Source organism: Oncorhynchus nerka, linkage group LG15, assembly GCF_034236695.1.
Source record: "Oncorhynchus nerka isolate Pitt River linkage group LG15, Oner_Uvic_2.0, whole genome shotgun sequence".
NCBI classification, from domain to species: domain Eukaryota; kingdom Metazoa; phylum Chordata; class Actinopteri; order Salmoniformes; family Salmonidae; genus Oncorhynchus; species Oncorhynchus nerka.
The window spans coordinates 79107835-79125652 of record NC_088410.1 but is presented as its reverse complement, the minus strand read 5'-3'; the positions used below and the strand labels follow the sequence as shown (position 1 = coordinate 79125652).

The 17818-nt window shown below is 41.6% G+C and overlaps 1 pseudogene; it reads left to right on the top strand.

The window, feature by feature from the left end:
• The window catches only part of LOC115143352 (cadherin-4-like), a 362505-nt pseudogene that overhangs the window by 323529 nt on the left and 21158 nt on the right, over positions 1-17818 (top strand).

Sequence of the window (17818 nt, the reverse complement as noted above, 5' to 3'; positions counted from 1 at the left end):
AACAGTCCAGACTCCTCCACCCCCGCCATGGTCCTCATCTCAGCAGATAGTGCATCAAGCCCATTAAGGACCTTAGATATACTACCATCTGGACTGGTGTTATTAGGAATATACGTGCAACATTGTTCACCGAACATCTTGCAGACACCCCCCTGACTGGCAAGAAGCATATCCAAAGCAAGTCTATTCTGTATAAGACAGCCACAAATTGTCCCTACCATCAAAACCAGTCTCAGTGCCTAATTGATCAATAGCTGAATAGTCTAACATTAATTACCTGAATGGGATTTTTAACACTGTGGTGGCAGGTTCGGTCCAGGGGTGGTAGAGGAGTGTGTCTGGCCCTGGTTCGTCTGGGACCTCTGGTTTTGGCAGTACCTTAATAGAAAACACACCCATCGTGTCTGTCCCGGTCCTTTGTAGTCCGAGGGTGTAAGTGCCTGCATCAGAGAGCTTAATAGTTTTGATGGTTAGTAGGATTTCATCACCTTTACAAAGTTCAACAGTGCTCCCAGGTTTCCCCCATATCATGGACAACCTATCCACCTTTGTGGGATCCCCTATGCTATAAGGATATCCTCTTCTCCAATCCCAGAACTGTCCCAAGTTGGTTATCATGTAATCCCCATACGGACACCCTCCCCCATTACACAGGTAATGTCACCCGTCTTTTGGCACTCCTGTACACAGGTGTTAAAACCAAACAAAAATATCTCAATTTCTTCCCTGCACTGTTGGCTCAAAATATGTTATCTTCCCCTATTTATTCTCAATGATAAATATGACTTTCTCTCTGTTACAATACCAAATCACTAATAGCCCATTCAAAAGACTTCACAGCTAATGTTGTAAAACAGAATCCTGAACCACTTTCTCATTTGCGGTTCAAACAGTAATTCTAACCCCACAACCAAAACTGCTTCATTTCTAGTGAATTTACCTTAAAACTAGTAACTCAATATGACCACATTCATTATTCAAATGACTCTCCCCTGAGGCTGATCAGACCTTGGAAGACAGTCACGATAAGGTCTAAAGGTCATACCATATTAGACATAAAGAACCCTTTATCCTTAAAATAGAAATAGTCACCTGTGTAATTAAAACCCATAAAATAACAACTCATAAGGTTCCATATGTGAGCGTGCCTCTTTAAAATACCTTTGCACTAAAACAAATAGTTCTAACAATTGTTTTATGTGTATATATTTGCAGACCTTTTTCAATTTGGTCGTTTATGGCTGCTCTCTCCCCCACTCTCCCCAAAATTATAATCTCAGGAGGCTTCTAAAAGTGAGACACCACACACCTAACTAGCATTCACTATGCTACTACGATTCAGAAACTCAATAAGTGAACTATAACTAAAACCTAATGATTATTCCCCTTTGACTCAAATCATTAATCATAAGTTTTAAACATCGTCTACGGATACGTTTACTTAAATGAACATGCTACCTTTAGATACAATTAACCTGATAACATTATTATCCAATGCATTACTTTTTCCCTCTGCCGCAAATGTCGTACATTTCTCAGTGTAAAGAATCCGTAATTTAATCCCAGATATTTAATAAATATGCATTCGCTTTCTCCCATGGCTCCTTTTATTGACTTATTTTGGGTAACTCCCATCCGTCCCGGAACAAAGAATTCTACCTAAACACGCCAGAACACAATGTTCAACTAAGTTAAATCAAACCCTAAAATTGACCATAACCAGTAAACAAATAAACAAAACACTTTTACCAGCAAAAAACAAACTATACGGAAACTCACTACTATAATGCTTCAGATGGCAAACTTACTCAGAGACTCACGTTTACATCTGTTAGTTCGTCAAGGAAAAAAAAAACACTTGCCCCTGTTACGGATGTCTACGTATCAGGGGAAAAGCTCGAATAACCAAATTCAACCTAGCTAATTTCCCGAAACATATGCCGTTATGTTTTTCTATAGAGGTTTGCTTTTCAACTTTGAATAGAGGTTGCTTTTCAACTTTGAATACCTAACATGGTTTCCACACAATTGAAAGTGCTCAAATTCACTGGTGTTACGTAAACAATCAACCCTGGAATTCCAACCATGGAATCCATTACCACAATGTTTTACGAATCATACATCCAGTCTCCCTCTCTAACATGGTTCAACCCAAACCAACGCCACAAACCTTGATGCCTACCTAGGTATCAGCTGATCGTTTTTAGCATCTTTCCTGACATCCTGGCAACTCTCAAATTACTGTTAAAAATGTATTTTGCAATTTATATCAACTTCTGAAAAGTTACTCGAAACCTCGATACACACACTAACAGCCATACGATTTGCTCCGTTATCCCCAGTCCCTGGTGAAAAAAGTGCCTCGCTAGTGACGTCATCATCAAGCGCTCAACCTGCCAATTCGTAGCGACTTCAAATGAATTGTAAATTATTCTTGTTCGATTAACCAAACCTAATTTATCACATCTGTTCAAATCCTGAATTATAATTTACCACCCCAACCAACATCTCTAAATTCGCTAATTTTATAAAAACCTTTCGATGGGCATAAATCGTAATTGTCTCTTTGTTATCATTTAGAATCCATTTTGCTCTAAGTACCTGTCTCGTCTTTGACTTAGTATTTTAATTACAACTCTATTCCCAATACGTTATTCACTTGTCTAATTACAAACTCAGACTAGCATTAGTGAGTGTACGCTTTTAAAATACCTTGTCTCTGGGAACAGGGAAATCCCCTTAACCCAAACTTTTACTCCTACAACGACACCCAATAATTCTGATAATCCCTTCACATCGTTTGTTTTAAATCTCTTGATGTATCATGTAACTTATTTTTCTATCTTCGAATTGTCGTCCAACAATATTTTTTCCACTGTCATACACTCAAACCACTGTGATTACTGTGCACTGTCCGTTTAAGATAAAACATTTTATTTGTTCCCCGCAATGAGAACGGAAAACAGATAATTTTTAGAATACGTTACTTTTTGTTCAAATTCACTGGCGTTACCATAACCAAAAATCAATACTCGGAAAAACAATAACAACTTTTTACGATTAAACTATTCTTACCTAATTTATAGTCCAAAGCGTTGCACTATATAGCCCCATTGAGTGTCTAGCAATTCCGTTGCTGGCTATAGCCACAAATCTGCCTGCCTTTGTAAAATATATATTCCCTATTCAGATTGAGTTCAGTTTTAAATTCTAATCATCAGAGTAAACCCAACCAAACTTCTCAACTTACTATAACCTAACATTTAAACGGATTCCAGCTTTTCTACATTTAGACGGCCATCAAAATCGTATTTTTTTTTCCATCTTAGACCGAAATCGATGTTTCTCCTGTCTCTCTGTTCCATGTAACGCTCGTCTCCCGTTAGTTCCGGGGCTTTCTTTGAAGCATTCCCACCCATTCTAAATCCTTGCCGTTCCCTTGTGGCTATGGTGTCTAATCAGTTATCTATGCCTTTCTATATAATTTTTAAATTCTATGTGCGTGCAGTTCTATAAATTTGTAATTTACCGTTACTTAGTTACTTCTAGTTATTCTTCTGTCTGCCTATGTGTGTGTTCCTTTAAAAATAATCAGTATGTATTTTCCATCCTGTGAACCGCGTCCATAGAAGACTTTTGATCGGACATCACATTTCACCCATAGGATATTCCTTTTGGGACTTTCAACGTTAATGTCTCGAATCTCACTACTCTAGACTAAGTTGACCTCTCCTGTAAACCACGTCTATAGAAGACTTTTGATCGGACATCCCATTTCACCCATAGGATATTCCTTTTGGGACTTTCAACGTTAATGTCTCAAATCTCACTACTCTAGACTAATCACTTATCATTTGATATTAATTTCTTTCAGCATTGTACAGGTTCAATTATTCTGTTCGCCTAGAATTACCCAGCCTTCTCACCAAGCCTAATTTATCTTTATTTAGGTATGTCTTTTGAAATATTGGCCATCCTATTTGTACGGAACAAGCGTCCTAATTCTCCAATGCGTACTATATCACTCCTTAATAACCTTCTGGCTTGCAAGACCAGGCTTTATTAAGCTCTAGTTTATTTGATGGTAGCGCACCTTACCACAGCTCAATTTCGGACCTGTTTCCTTTCTCTCGATTTTGTTAATACCCCCGGTAGAAACCCATTTTATTTGTTCAGAATATTCAAGCACCTATTATTGATCAAATTCAACTCCTTCATAACATTTTAATCAATAAATATCCTAAATAATCCCTCCCAAATTCGAGAATAAAGGCTACTTTACCTGCTGTCGGCTGGGAAAACATTGTTCGTTTGAATCTAGTCACCGTCCCTGTGTCCGTGATAATACGCAGGCCTGAATTTTAACCTCAATTCAGAGGTCAGGTCTTTAGTAAAACGAGTCAAAAACTCGTCCGTGCACGATTTTCAGCGTACTACCTCCAGACAACAGGGAGAGGTATTTAGATCCGGCTCGAAGGACCAATTGATAGAGGAATTCTAAATTCCTATGTATTTTGTAGCCAAAACCAAATTCGCACTCGTTTCTAGTTCCTTAATGAGGTGTAAGTTCATTAATTATGCATGAAGTAGATCGAGACCAGTCTTAAAAGCCAGGTAAACAGCGTTTAATTCAAGTGAGTACTAACCACATACACATATTTCCACAGGTTATAAACTGAAAATGACGTCAGCGTTTTCTAAACGTTCTATCTATTTCACAAGTAGAGGGGCCCTCTAGCTCTCGAGCCTTCGCGTTATCAGCACGAAGTCAAGGCCAGGCAGTATAAATCAACATTCTAGACAGCCTGGAGATGGGCCGTTCCTACCACCTGGAGATTGTACAAATGTATGAACTAAGGAACAGACCTTCATTGTTACTAAACTCCTGACTACATTATATACAATTGGGAATGGGAGCAAGAGAGAAAATTCACATGTACAGTACATTATAGCATTTGGACTAGTCAGTTCTGATTGGAATGTATACATAATTAGTCATTTCAACCATAATTTCCTCTAACAGTAACGAAACGGATGTCACTGTGATAAACTGCATCCAGTTTGCTGAGTAGAGTATTGGAAGCTATTTTGTAGATGACATCACCGAAGTCGAGGATCGGTAGGATAGTCAGTTTTACTAGGGTAAGTTTGGCGGTGTGAGTGAAGGAGGCTTTGTTGCGGAATAGAAAGCCGACTCTAGATTTGATTTTAGATTGGAGATGTTTGATATGAGTCTGGAAGGAAAGTTTACAGTCTAGCCAGACACCTAGGTACTTATAGATGTCCACATATTCTAGGTCGGAACCATCCAGGGTGGTGATGCTAGTCGAGTGTGCGGGTGCAGGCAGCGAACGGTTGAAGAGCATGCATTTGGTTTTACTAGCGTTTAAGAGCAGTTGGAGGCCACAGAAGGAGTGTTGTATGGCATTGAAGCTCGTTTGGAGGTTAGATAGCACAGTGTCCAAGGAAGGGCCAGAAGTATACAGAATGGTGTCGTCTGCGTAGAGGTGGATCAGCAACATCATTGATATATACAGAGAAAAGAGTCGGCCCGAGAATTTAACCCTGTGGCACCCCCATAGAGACTGCCAGAGGACCGGACAACATGCCGGTCCTCTGTCTCTCACAGTCCCTCACATTATTTCAGACTCTCACTCCTAACACCCTGCAGTCTGTCTCTCACAGTCCCTCACATTATTTCAGACTCTCACTCCTAACACTCTGTGGCCTGACATTCAGGGCAAAATACAACCGCCAATCCTACTCCTAAATGGTCCAAAGACATAAATGTATAACATACTCTATCATTATGATATTATTTGATACTCATCACTTAGTCTCATGATTTTACCAAAGCCATAAAAGGACAAGTGCTGAGTATAAACCTTTGAGCTCTGGCACCACGAGTCTCATAACGTTTATATTCCGAGATTTCCAAATAGTCCCACTAGGCAATAACTCCAGCCTGACCATCCTTTAGAACGCAGACCGATTTGACCTCTATGGAAAATAAAAGACTGGTATGACTGCCAGGTTTAGTTGCTTAATATCTGATTTGTGGTGAATATTCAGGAAAAGAAACAAACCCAATTTCATGCAAGTTCCTTATGTATGTGTGCATACCCTTCTCTCATTCAAGTATAGATGTTAAATAGTATAGTGTTGACAGTCGGGCGTCAGTCTGCAGTTAATGCAGGGCCTGTTTCCCTGTTCGCTGGTCCCCCCCACAGCTGATTGAATGGGAGTCAACCCCATTAATCTAGATAGAGCAGTAGCCCTATCCCACCTGCCTCTCTCCTACTGATCCTCCCCATTAAACTGGGACAACTGGGTGTTCACCCACCTACACTCAAGGTCACACACATACTGTAAACACACTCTCAGGCATTAACAGACAGGTATGCATGCACACACCCGCATGCCAGTAAGCACACACACACACACACAGTTTTGTAGCAGTTAATTCTCTTCATCAGTAGCACTGGTGTCTAATTGGAATATTCATGTGTTAATTAAGGGGTGAGGGAGCCTCTTCAGCAAGGAGGAGAGCAGGGGGACATGAAGGGCACTTCAGCATCACCCAGCCCTGAACACTCCTGAATGTCAATTACCCTCCCACTCACTGCACCCCTGACCTCACCTCTCCCGTGCCATCGCGTATCACTGCATGTTTCAGCACACGGGTTAACAAGCAGGGCTAAGCTGTTTCTGGGACCCTCTTTCTCTGCCTGAGAAATAGAGCCACTGTACATGTAGAAGTTAATCTGCCAAGCAAAAGAGCAGTAACTGCTAATTGAGTGGAACTGAGAGAAATGGCTTTAACGTTTTTTTGTGTACAGACTACGTAAACATAAGTGGTACCGTAGATCTGTTATGATACAGATAACAAGCAGCATTAGTTCCGGTTCCACTTCTTTAAGGTTTTATAGGCAGACTACATCCAAAAAGGTGTATTGCCACCACCTACTGGGTGGGGTGAAAACTGAGATACTTTAAAAAACTATTTTTAAATAAATAATAAATAAATAAAACATATTATTCTCAAAAAACTAAAACTAAATTCAATGTACTCCTTCACTTAGTCAAATGTACTCAGATCCCTAAGCAGGCTCTGGGACCTGAGATGGGGGAACATATTTAGTCAGTATTCCCAGCAATGTTTCAGCCGTGAAGTCCTGGAAATCCAATAATATCTTAGCTGCTTTCACAATGATATCCAGTTTCTTTTTTTGTTTGTTTGTCCTGTAAAATGAACCACCTGCACAATAAATGCAACAAAATCAGCGTTCTTCAGACTGACATCCACAGGCTGCTGGGTATCCACTGCCAAGCCTTCATCATCTCCACTCGCATAGAAGACTGTCACGACAGCCCTGATTCTTTCTACTTTTCCTCCTTCACCCTAACAGGGCACTCAGAGAACTCTGGAATGTGATACCCATCACAATTGCAACACAGTGCATCCTTAGACTCTTCAACAATGATTTTCCGTTTGCAAACACTTGACCCTTGGCCAAACTTTTTAACATTTATGACATTGAAAGCAACTTTTGTACATAAGCTCACACTGCATATCTCATATATCCCAGCTTTATATGAGTTTGGAGAAATTCTTCATCAAGACTTTCTTCCTTTTTTACCATTCAAATTGTGGGTTATTAAGCAATGTGAATCAACTATTCCTGGCATGTTCATCTTAAACCATGAAGCCTCAATATCTACCGAGAAACCTGATATGACACCTTTTATCGGTGCCCTACTCCGATAATCATAACTTGCCACTTCATGCGTCAATAATTTGCAGAGCCACAATACTTTCTCATTTTCTTCTTTTGACAACCATGAAATCAACATCATACCACTCTTGGTCAGTCTGACTGACTCCACTTCTCCCAATGCATCCTTCACCATCTTTGTTACTGCAAACGGGTTTCCCCAAAAAAATATCCTTGTTCATGAATCGTACTCCAACAAGCAATGAGGCATTATCATACTAGATTTACAACTTTAGCGCTTCTAGCTTCATTCTTAGATGTTACAGTATTCCACTCCATTTCTTCACTCACGCCAACAGAATAAACAGTCTTTCTGCTTCCGCCTTTACAGAGCCGTGGATCTCCCTCGTCCTTTCCCACTGCATTGTCACCTGCCCACTCAGTTCCGGTTCCTTTTCGGCATTGGTTATTTGGACAAATCACGATTTCGCAGGTTTCAAATTTCAGAAGGGGAGTGGACATTTGGCCCTTAGACATGCCCATAACTTGCAAAGAGAGAGGATAGAGCTCTTCATTCCGGTTCCGATCCTCATTCTATCTCTTCTCTTAATGACATGTAAGGACCCAGAACTTAATCGAGCATCTGACCAATTACGCAATACCGAGATTACTGTATCTGTTACTTTGACAAAGAAAATTGTAATAAATAAAAAAGTATACCAGTTTAATTTAAGAGCCAAAACATGGACAACTCTGCCATATAGATTGCAAAATAGTTTAATAGATTTTCGATGTATCGATTCCATGTTTATGAACTGATACACCAAACGACGCTGGATTCAAAACTTAGTTTTCAATTGACATTTTTATACAAAATTCCTGCAACCAATAGAATGTTATATATACAGTGGGGCAAAAAAAGTATTTAGTCAGCCACCAATTGTGCAAGTTCTCCCACTTAAAAATATGAGAGAGGCCTGTAATTTTCATCATAGGTACACTTCAACTATGATCCGGAAAATCACATTGTAGGATTTTTTATGAATTTATTTGCAAATTATGATGGAAAATAAGTATTTGGTCAATAACAAAAGTTTATCTCAATACTTTGTTATATACCCTATGTTGGCAATGACAGAGGTCAAATGTTTTCTGTAAGGCCCATTCCTCCATGCAGATCTCCTCTATAGCAGTGATGTTTTGGGGCTGTTGCTGAGCAACACAGACTTTCAACTCCCTCCAAAGATGTTCTATGGGGTTGAGATCTGGAGACTGGCTAGGCCACTCCAGGACCTTGAAATGCTTCTTACGAAGCCACTCCTTCATTGCCCGGGCGGTGTGTTTGGGATCATTGTCATGCTGAAATACCCAGCCACGTTTCATCTTCAATGCCCTTGCTGATGGAAGGAGGTTTTCACTCAAAATCGCACGATACATGGCCCCATTCATTCTTTCCTTTACACGGATCAGTCGTCCTGGTCCCTTTGCAGAAAAACAGCCCCAAGCATGATGTTTCCACCCCCATGCTTCACAGTAGGCATGGTGTTCTTTGGATGCAACTCAGCATTCTTTGTCCTCTATATGACATTCTCCCAATCTTCTTCTGGATCATCCAAATGCTCTCTAGCAAACTTCAGACGGGCCTGGACATGTACTGGTTTAAGCAGGGGGACACGTCTGGCACTGCAGGATTTGAGTCCCTGGTGGCGTGGTGTGTTACTGATGGTAGGCTTTGTTACTTTGATCCCAGTTCTCTCCTCCCCCGTGTTGTTCTGGGATTTTTGCTCACCGTTCTTCTGATCATTTTGACCCCACGGGGTGAGATCTTGCATGGAGCCCCAGATCGAGGGAGATTATCAGTGGTCTTATATGTCTTCCATTTCCTAATAATTGCTCCCACAGTTGATTTCTTCAAACCAAGCGGCTTACCTATTGCAGATTCAGTCTTCCCAGCCTGGTGCAGGTCTACAATTTGGTTTCTGGTGTCCTTTGACAGCTCTTTGGTCTTCGCCATAGTGGAGTTTGGAGTGTGACAGTTTGAGGTTGTGGACAGGTGTCTTTTATACTAATAACAAGTTCAAACAGGTGCCATTAATACAGGTAACGAGTGGAGGACAGAGGAGTCTCTTAAAGAAGAAGTTACAGGTCTGTGAGAGCCAGAAATCTTGCTTGTTTGTAGATGACCAAATACTTATTTTGCACCATAATCTGCAAATAAATTCATTTAAAAACCTAAAACCTGGATTTTTTTCTCATTTTGTCTGTAATAATTTAAGTGTACCTATGATGAAAATTACAGGTCTCTCTCATCTTTTTAAGTGGGAGAACTTGCACAATTGGTGGCTGACTAAATACATTTTTTACCCCACTGTATATATATATATTTATATGGAGATACAACCATCTCAGCTCTGCAGATTTTGCTGCGAAGAAACAGAATCATTAGATCATTTGTTTTGGTACTGTCATATGTAGCTTGTTTTTGGTCGACGGTTCAGGAATGGCTTAAGAATTGCAACATTTACCTGGAGCTAACTCTGCAGATCGCACTACTGGGTGTTATAAAAAGTCATAACCAATCGATCAATAATATAATAATACTCTTAGCAAAAAAAAAAATCTTTATTTTACAGTAGGTAGAATCTATAGAAAGGTTCAGAACTTTTGGGGAATGTCACAGCAAAGTAAAAAATGTATGTTGCAAATCCAAAATTGGAATGTGTTCAGGGATAGATGGGAGGGGTTGACTGGAGCTGAAGGATGGGACTAAAAACAAACAAAAAAATTCAGTAAAATGTATATAGTATGTATAAGTTGGAAGTAGAAGCCTACAGTGCATTCAGAAAGCATTCAGAACCTTTGACTTTTTCCACATTTTGTTACGTTACAGCCTTATTCTAAAATTGATTAAACTGTTTTTGTCCTCATCAATCTACACACAATACACCATAATGACAAATCAAAAACAGGTTTTTAGAAATTGCTTCACATTTATAAAAAATCTAATTGCTATCACATTTACATAAGTATTCAGACACCTTACTCAGTACTTTGTTAAAGCACCTTTGGCAGCGATTACAGCCTCAAGTCTTCTTGGGTATGACTCTACAAGCTTGACACACATGTATGGGAGAGTTTCCCATTCTTCCCTGCAGATCCTCAAGCTCTGGTGTGGTTCTTGGTCACCTCCCTGACCAAGGCACTTCTCCCCCGATTTCTGTTTGGCCGGGCGGCCAGCTCTAGGAAGAGTCTTCTTCTATTTAAGGATGATGGAGGCCACTGTGTTCTTCGGGACCTTCAATGCTGCATAAATGTTTTGGTACTCTTCCCCAGATCTGTGCCTCGACCCAATCCTGTCTCTGAGCTCCTTTGACCTCATGGCTTTGTTTTTGCTCTGACGTGCACCTTCATCTGTGGGACATTTACATTTACATTTAAGTCATTTAGCAGACGCTCTTATATAGACAGGTATGTGCCTTTCCAAATCATGTCCGGTCAATTGAATTTACCACAGGTGGACTCCAATCAAGTTGTAGAAACTTTTCAAAGATGATCAACGAAAACAGGATGCACTTGAGCTCAATTTCAAGTCTCATAGCAAAGGGTCTGAATACTTGTGTTAATAAGTTTATTTTTTGCATACATTTCTAAAAAACGTGTTTTCGCTCTGTCACAATGGGGTATTGTGTATAGATTTTTATTTAATTTAATTTAATTAATTTTAGAATAAGGCTGTAACGTAACAAAACTTTGAAAAAGTCCCGGTTTCCGAATACTTTCCAAAGGCACTGTCAGTGTAGTTGTCTATAAGTTTACTCCAGTTATGGGAGGCATGGTAGGGTTAGGGGAAAATAATAAAGGAAAATATATTTAGAAAATATATTTAAAATATATATATATATAGGGCTGTACAAATAAAATATGAGGGATGGGAATTTGTACAGACAATTCCATTGATTGAAATACATTCCTCACCTTTTCTAGCTGCGATGGGTTCATATTCCTGTAGCCATACACCAAATTACCATCTGCATCTCTCATTTAATTGGGTCTATATAAATAGGTAGACTATGTATTTCAAGTTTTGATGTATGTGATCCCATAGGCAGTGTGGTTTATAGCCTACAGAAGAATTTGACAGTTGATCTTTTAGTTTGAAGTATGTATGTTATTGTACTCCTGATTTTATTTTGAGTAGCCTAGACAATGTTTCAGAATTTGCAGATAATCCAGCATATTTAGGTTGGGGGGAAAGTCTATGCAAAAAAAATGGTTGAATTGAAACATTCTGCTGACAGGTCCACAACTATTTGCCATTGTTTTCTCTTTCATAAACTGTCACAGTTCTTTGCCAAATACAGCATAAATTACTGAATTTAAAAAAACATTCTGTCAACACATTAAATAGACCGATAGCTTACGTAAAATATTTGACAGGATGGGTAGGCTGTATTGCTGTGCGATAGGAGTCCGAAATCATAAACCTGTTTCATTTCAGAGCCTGTACCAAGTCAGGACATTTTTACCCAATAATCTATTGATAAACAACATTTTAAACAATAATTGGTCATTTGCATAGAAGTGTGGACTGTAGCCTACTTTTTAATGGTTTCCAATATACAATCAATCTTGCAGAATGCATTAATAGGCACTTGCTATAGGCAGCATGCATGTTTAGTTTGAAAAAGGCACTGCAAAATATCAAACCATTCTGCCCCCACCTCATAGCCGCGGGAAGTACGGTGTGTAGGCAGAATGGTTTGATATTTTGCAGTGACTTTTTCAAACTAAACAATGTTATTATTTATTTTTTATTATATTTTCACAAAAGTAGTGCATTGGGCTTCTACTAGTCCGATTTAGCTGTCTGTAGCGTGGGCAAAAAAACACAGAGGTACGTATATTCTTTTCAGAAATGGCACATGCAGATATTTTGTGTGACATTTATGCAACGGTTATAAATGAGTCCTGGTCCTGAGTGCAGCTGATTGTAACTGGTAGAGTACAATGTGAGGTAGCCTGCTGGGTGTCAGAGATTCTAAGTGTGAGACAGTCGTACTGTCTTTAGGTGGCCTTGGCCCCTGTGTGCCATAACTGGGCTGGGGTTTTCCTGTGCTCTCTGGCCCTGGCTGGAGTGGCAGGGCTGTTTCTTTTCATTCCCCCAGGCTACTGCAGCCTCTCTGTGGCCTGGCTGGGCAAGATGCTGATCTGTGTGGCTGACTCGTGTCGGCTCCAGTTTGGAAAGTGTCAGCTTTGCTCTGCCTGATTAGGGCATTGATCGGACACTGTGCTGGAGTGCCTACACACTGTCCCCTTGGTGGAGGAAAGAGGCCTGGCAGGGGACCATGCATGGCTCTGGGCACCTACAGGGGCTTAGCATTTCTATACGTATCCAGGGGACTGAGTATTTTTTTTTTTTTTATTTAACCAGGTAGGCTAGTTGAGAACAAGTTCTCATTTGCAACTGCGACCTGGCCAAGATAAAAAATAAAAAATAAAAAATAAATTGGTCAAGGTTTAAGTTTGTATTGCATGTCCATGTGACTTTGTGTTTAATACAGTGTATTTAGCAGGAGCTCTGTGCTCCATCTTCCTCAGAGAGCTGCAGTGAATGGGAAGGAGTCTCTCTGGGTTAAATGTGAGTCAATGGCTGTTTGATGGAGATTGTTAGTGACAGGGTAACCACTGTGGTCAGTACCAGACTGACAGGCTGGAACACAAACCACAGAACAAATACAGAAAGTGCTGGTGCAGTGCTCATTCACACTTGCTTTCTCTTTCTCGAATGTTCAGTCTACCTTGTCTAACACACACAGCTCAAACACACACATCTCAAACACACACCGCTCATTCTCCATTAATGTTTGGCTAGTAAAAATGTTACCTTACATTTCCGTTGTCAATGTCAGTAAGGTCCCCATTTGGGTTGGCCATTTTTTCAACAAAGATTCGAGAACAAACTCGGTTTCTCTCAAACTCTGAACAGTGACCATTGGACAACCATTTTTAGTTTTCATTTGACCTTTTTGGTGAAATGCTGGCCATTGAGTTCTGATAGCCTGTAGCCTTTTGCTCTTTCTGCAGTCTCTGGTTAAAAAAAACAGCCTCATTCAGTACCTGTAAAAAGGATCTAATTTTACCTCCGTTTCCAGCGGTGCTCTGTTCTTATGGCCATAGATGCCTTTCAACACTTCCCATTAAAGTCCAAGGGCTTAGGCCCGTGGGAAAAGCACTGCTGTTGTTCTGCTTGGTGGAAGAAGAAGGCTTATTTCCTTTCTGAGGTGGACTCTTTAATCTAACAGACTTCTGTTCAGTAGATCTAGAGGAGTCATTAGAGACCCCTTTTTCTGGCTTGTTGGGGCAACCAAACTGACGGGAGGGAGAGGATGTGTGTCGGTGTGCCTTGCGAGTGTGTTTGCATATGTGTGTACTTAGATCAACTTCTCACAACTCTGAGGTGATGAATAAAGTGCTGCAGGACAGCATGTCCCATTTTCCCTACTGTGTGAGAGTGCCACCTGCTGTTAGGCTTAACTCACCTTTCCCTGCTCAGAGTCAGGATACCCACTGGACAGCAGCTATCTAGGACTACTGATATCTTGATGTGGCTGAATCACAGTGAGACAGTCTGGAGAGAGTGTAAAGGGTCTATTACTGCAGTGCACTATGAGAAGAGATGGTATTGATATTTCATTATGACTGTAATAAAGAGCAGCTCATATTGAGTTTTTATTCATAGAGCTGGTCTAGTTCAGGTTAACATGTGGAGCGAGTCCTAATGACTCTGCAGAACTTTAAATGAGTCTGGGCGAGTTTAAGGGCTTTAAAACGCCTCTCTGGATCACCTGACCTGACTATTAAACACACTGCTCCCTGAGCAGAGAGAGAGAGAGAATTTATTTTTTCCCCCAGCTTTTTACTGACGTCCATCAGGGTTCACTAGATGGCCCCATGGGTTCCACCATCAATGTTTCTGGGATTCAGGTCCTGGCCCCAGAGCTGTTATAGGCTGTGCTCTCAACAGTGCAGAACTGGCCCAGTGATAGCAGATAGCAGGGCTGCTGAATGGTGGAAGGTTGGACGCAGCAGGCTAGGATGGGCTTCTCTCTCCTCTCCTCTTCACATTGACTGACCTGTCCTTGACGTCCAGTCTCCACACCAGCACCATAGGGGGTTTAGCCAGATGGATTAATGAGAGCAGAGAGGAGCGGTGTCTCTGAAAGGCTTACAGGGAGAGAACAGGGGAGACTGGAGAGCGAGAGAGGGAGACACTATCGGTGCACTGATAGACAGTGAACCTTCAGCACCATGGACAGCGGAAAAGTATGAATGAGTTTTGTTTTTGAGTGTGTGTATAGTGCGTGTGCATGTGTGTGTGTGTGACAGAGAATGACAAAATAGAGAGGAGAGAACAGTGACTCAGTGTGCTGTGTCTTCTCTACTGTCAGACGTCATGATTGACTGTTCTTTCAAAGCACTGCCTCTAGCTATTCTCTCTAACTGGGCTAAATAATGTTCATTCACTCTCTATAATATTTTGCAGCACAGTTGTTCTTCTTAAAGTGCCGGCACCTCCATTAGAATGAGTGATGATCAGAGCTGCTCAGAGAGTTGAAAGTAAGGCTTGTAGGCCGTAATGGATGAGCCTTTCACTCTCGCTCATAGCTCTCTCACTTTCTAAGCCTTCACTCTCGTGTGTGTGTGTGTGTGTGTGTGTGTGTGTGTGTGTGTGTGTGTGTGTGTGTGTGTGTGTGTGTGTCTGTGTGTGTGTGTGTGTGTGTGTGTGTCAGGCTCAGAGCTATTAATGCTGGCAGGGGTGCTGTGTCAGAGCTGCAAATGTGATACTCCTCTGCTATGCTGCAATGGTGCAAAGTGTTAGTGTGAATATATGCTTTTATGTTAGATGAGGGGGTGTGACAGTGCAGTTACCGCCCCCACATACTCTGAAAGATTATTCATTCATTCACCCACTTGATCTGATGTGTCTTTCCAGAAAGTGTCCCAGTACATCATCATCGTCCAGGCCACGGACATGGAGGGGAACCTGAACTTTGGCCTGTCCAACACGGCCACCGCCCTCATCTCTGTAACCGACATCAACGACAATCCTCCCGAGCTGACCGCCAGGACGGTGAGTCTCCTGTCCACCCCAGGACTGACCTCTGCTGTAGGGCCACACATTTGTCTTCATGACAGGATAACATCAGCTGATGGATATTCAACAGGGCAGTGCCCCAACTCTGCTGTAGATGCAGTCCATGTGTCTCATGCTATCTTAGAGAACAAAGGTCATGGCTCTTTGACAGGAGGGTAGAGAGCTGTACAGATGAGAGGGACAGAGACATGTGGAGAGATAAACAGTAGGCAAAGAAAAACAGGTCTAAAAATAGGGAGAAGAAAGGGGCCAAAGGGAAAGAGAGAAAGAGGGAGCTACTGAAGTAAAGGGGGAGTGGTACGGAGCAACATGGAGGGACAGAAAGGGAGAGGGGATAGAGAATGATCATAGGCATTCTATTTGGTGATGGTAGGAGCCCTCGCTCTTCTGGTGACCATGGTTTGCCTGCAGGCGTCTGGCCCGAGTCCCATACACATCCGCACTGGAGGCAGCCTGTCTTCCGTATTGTGTGCGTGTGCCTGTGCGTGTGTGTTTGTGTGTGTGTGTGCACGTCTACGCATGCTTGTATGTGTGCATCAAAAGGGAGGAGTAGTCTGTCTCTCCCTTCGTTGGTTTCTCTTTCTCTCTCTTTCTCCCTCTCTCTCTCCTCTTTCTGTCTGTGTGTCCATCCATCTGCAGAGAGAGGAGTGTGCCAGGCAGGCAGCAGCGTAGTTCCAGCCGGATGCTCTGATAAGAGGCCCCAGCTGTCACAGACTAGCCCACTGAACAACGCCTCGCCTCGAACCACTCTGTCCTGTCTCTCTCACTCCCCTCTCACAGGGGAACACTCAAACTTCCACAGGCACACACACATACACTGCCTTGCCATACTCCTCTCCACTCCACACTCTCTACTCTCTCCACAACTCAGCCTCTGTCTGCTGTTGTAGGGCCCCTGGTGTATCAGACATGGTGTTGGGTGGAGAGAGAGTGTTGAGAATCCTCACTGCCTCACAGTGTTTAGAACCGCGTGGCATTGCAAGAGAGATAACACATTATAATAGCAAACAAACCAGGATGACAAAGAAGGAGAAAGAAAAACTTTGGCAACATGGTTTAGAACACATGGTTTGGAACACAAGTGTCAAACTGTGTGTTCCAACAGTAACAGATGGATGGGCCTCTGTTGTGGAGGGACAATGGTTATGTTGGTGCAGACTGCAGAGGACGGGAGAGGGAGGCAGAGAAGAGGAGTGGGGACAGGAGAGGACATGTTAGTCATAGAGACAGCTGTCTTACTGTCTTACTGCTGTGTATGACACACACACACAGCTTTACTCGCGGCACACACATACACAGACAGAAACAAACACACTCCATTTTCCTAGAAGATTCTCTGTTGTTTTGTTTGTCAACCCCTTTTCTTCTCTTCCCACACAGCAAACTCCACTTGGAGCAGTTCAGTAATTATTTGTGTATGACAGACACAGGAAAGAATGTGCATCTCTCATGTGGAGATGGAGAGAAAACATAAGCACACTAATTAAGTAAAATTGCTTGCGGGGGCGTAAACCAAGCAGATATATTGCTTCTAATTTGAAAAAAGACAAATGTTTTATTCATTTCAGAACATGGGCATGAATATGAGTGTGATGTTCATCATTATATGAAAAACAAAAAGACAATGGTACTTGCCACAACTCATTAGGCTGCATTCAGCGACTGTATAATCTCTCTCTTCTAGTGTTATGGTGGTGTGATCTAATCAAGTGCATTACACTCAAACTAAACTCTATAATCCTGTCAACATTTTCAATTCACATCCATAATGGTGGGTGTTTGGAGCTGTGGTCTGTAGGTTCATATGTTCAAATCTCAGCCAGATAGATTCCAGTATGCCTTGATTTCATGCTATTCCTGGTTTACCTGTAGAACTTCTGTGTCTAACAGACTAGTTTTACTGAAACGTATTACTGAAGGACAGTTAGTGGCGTGATTGTTGGCACAA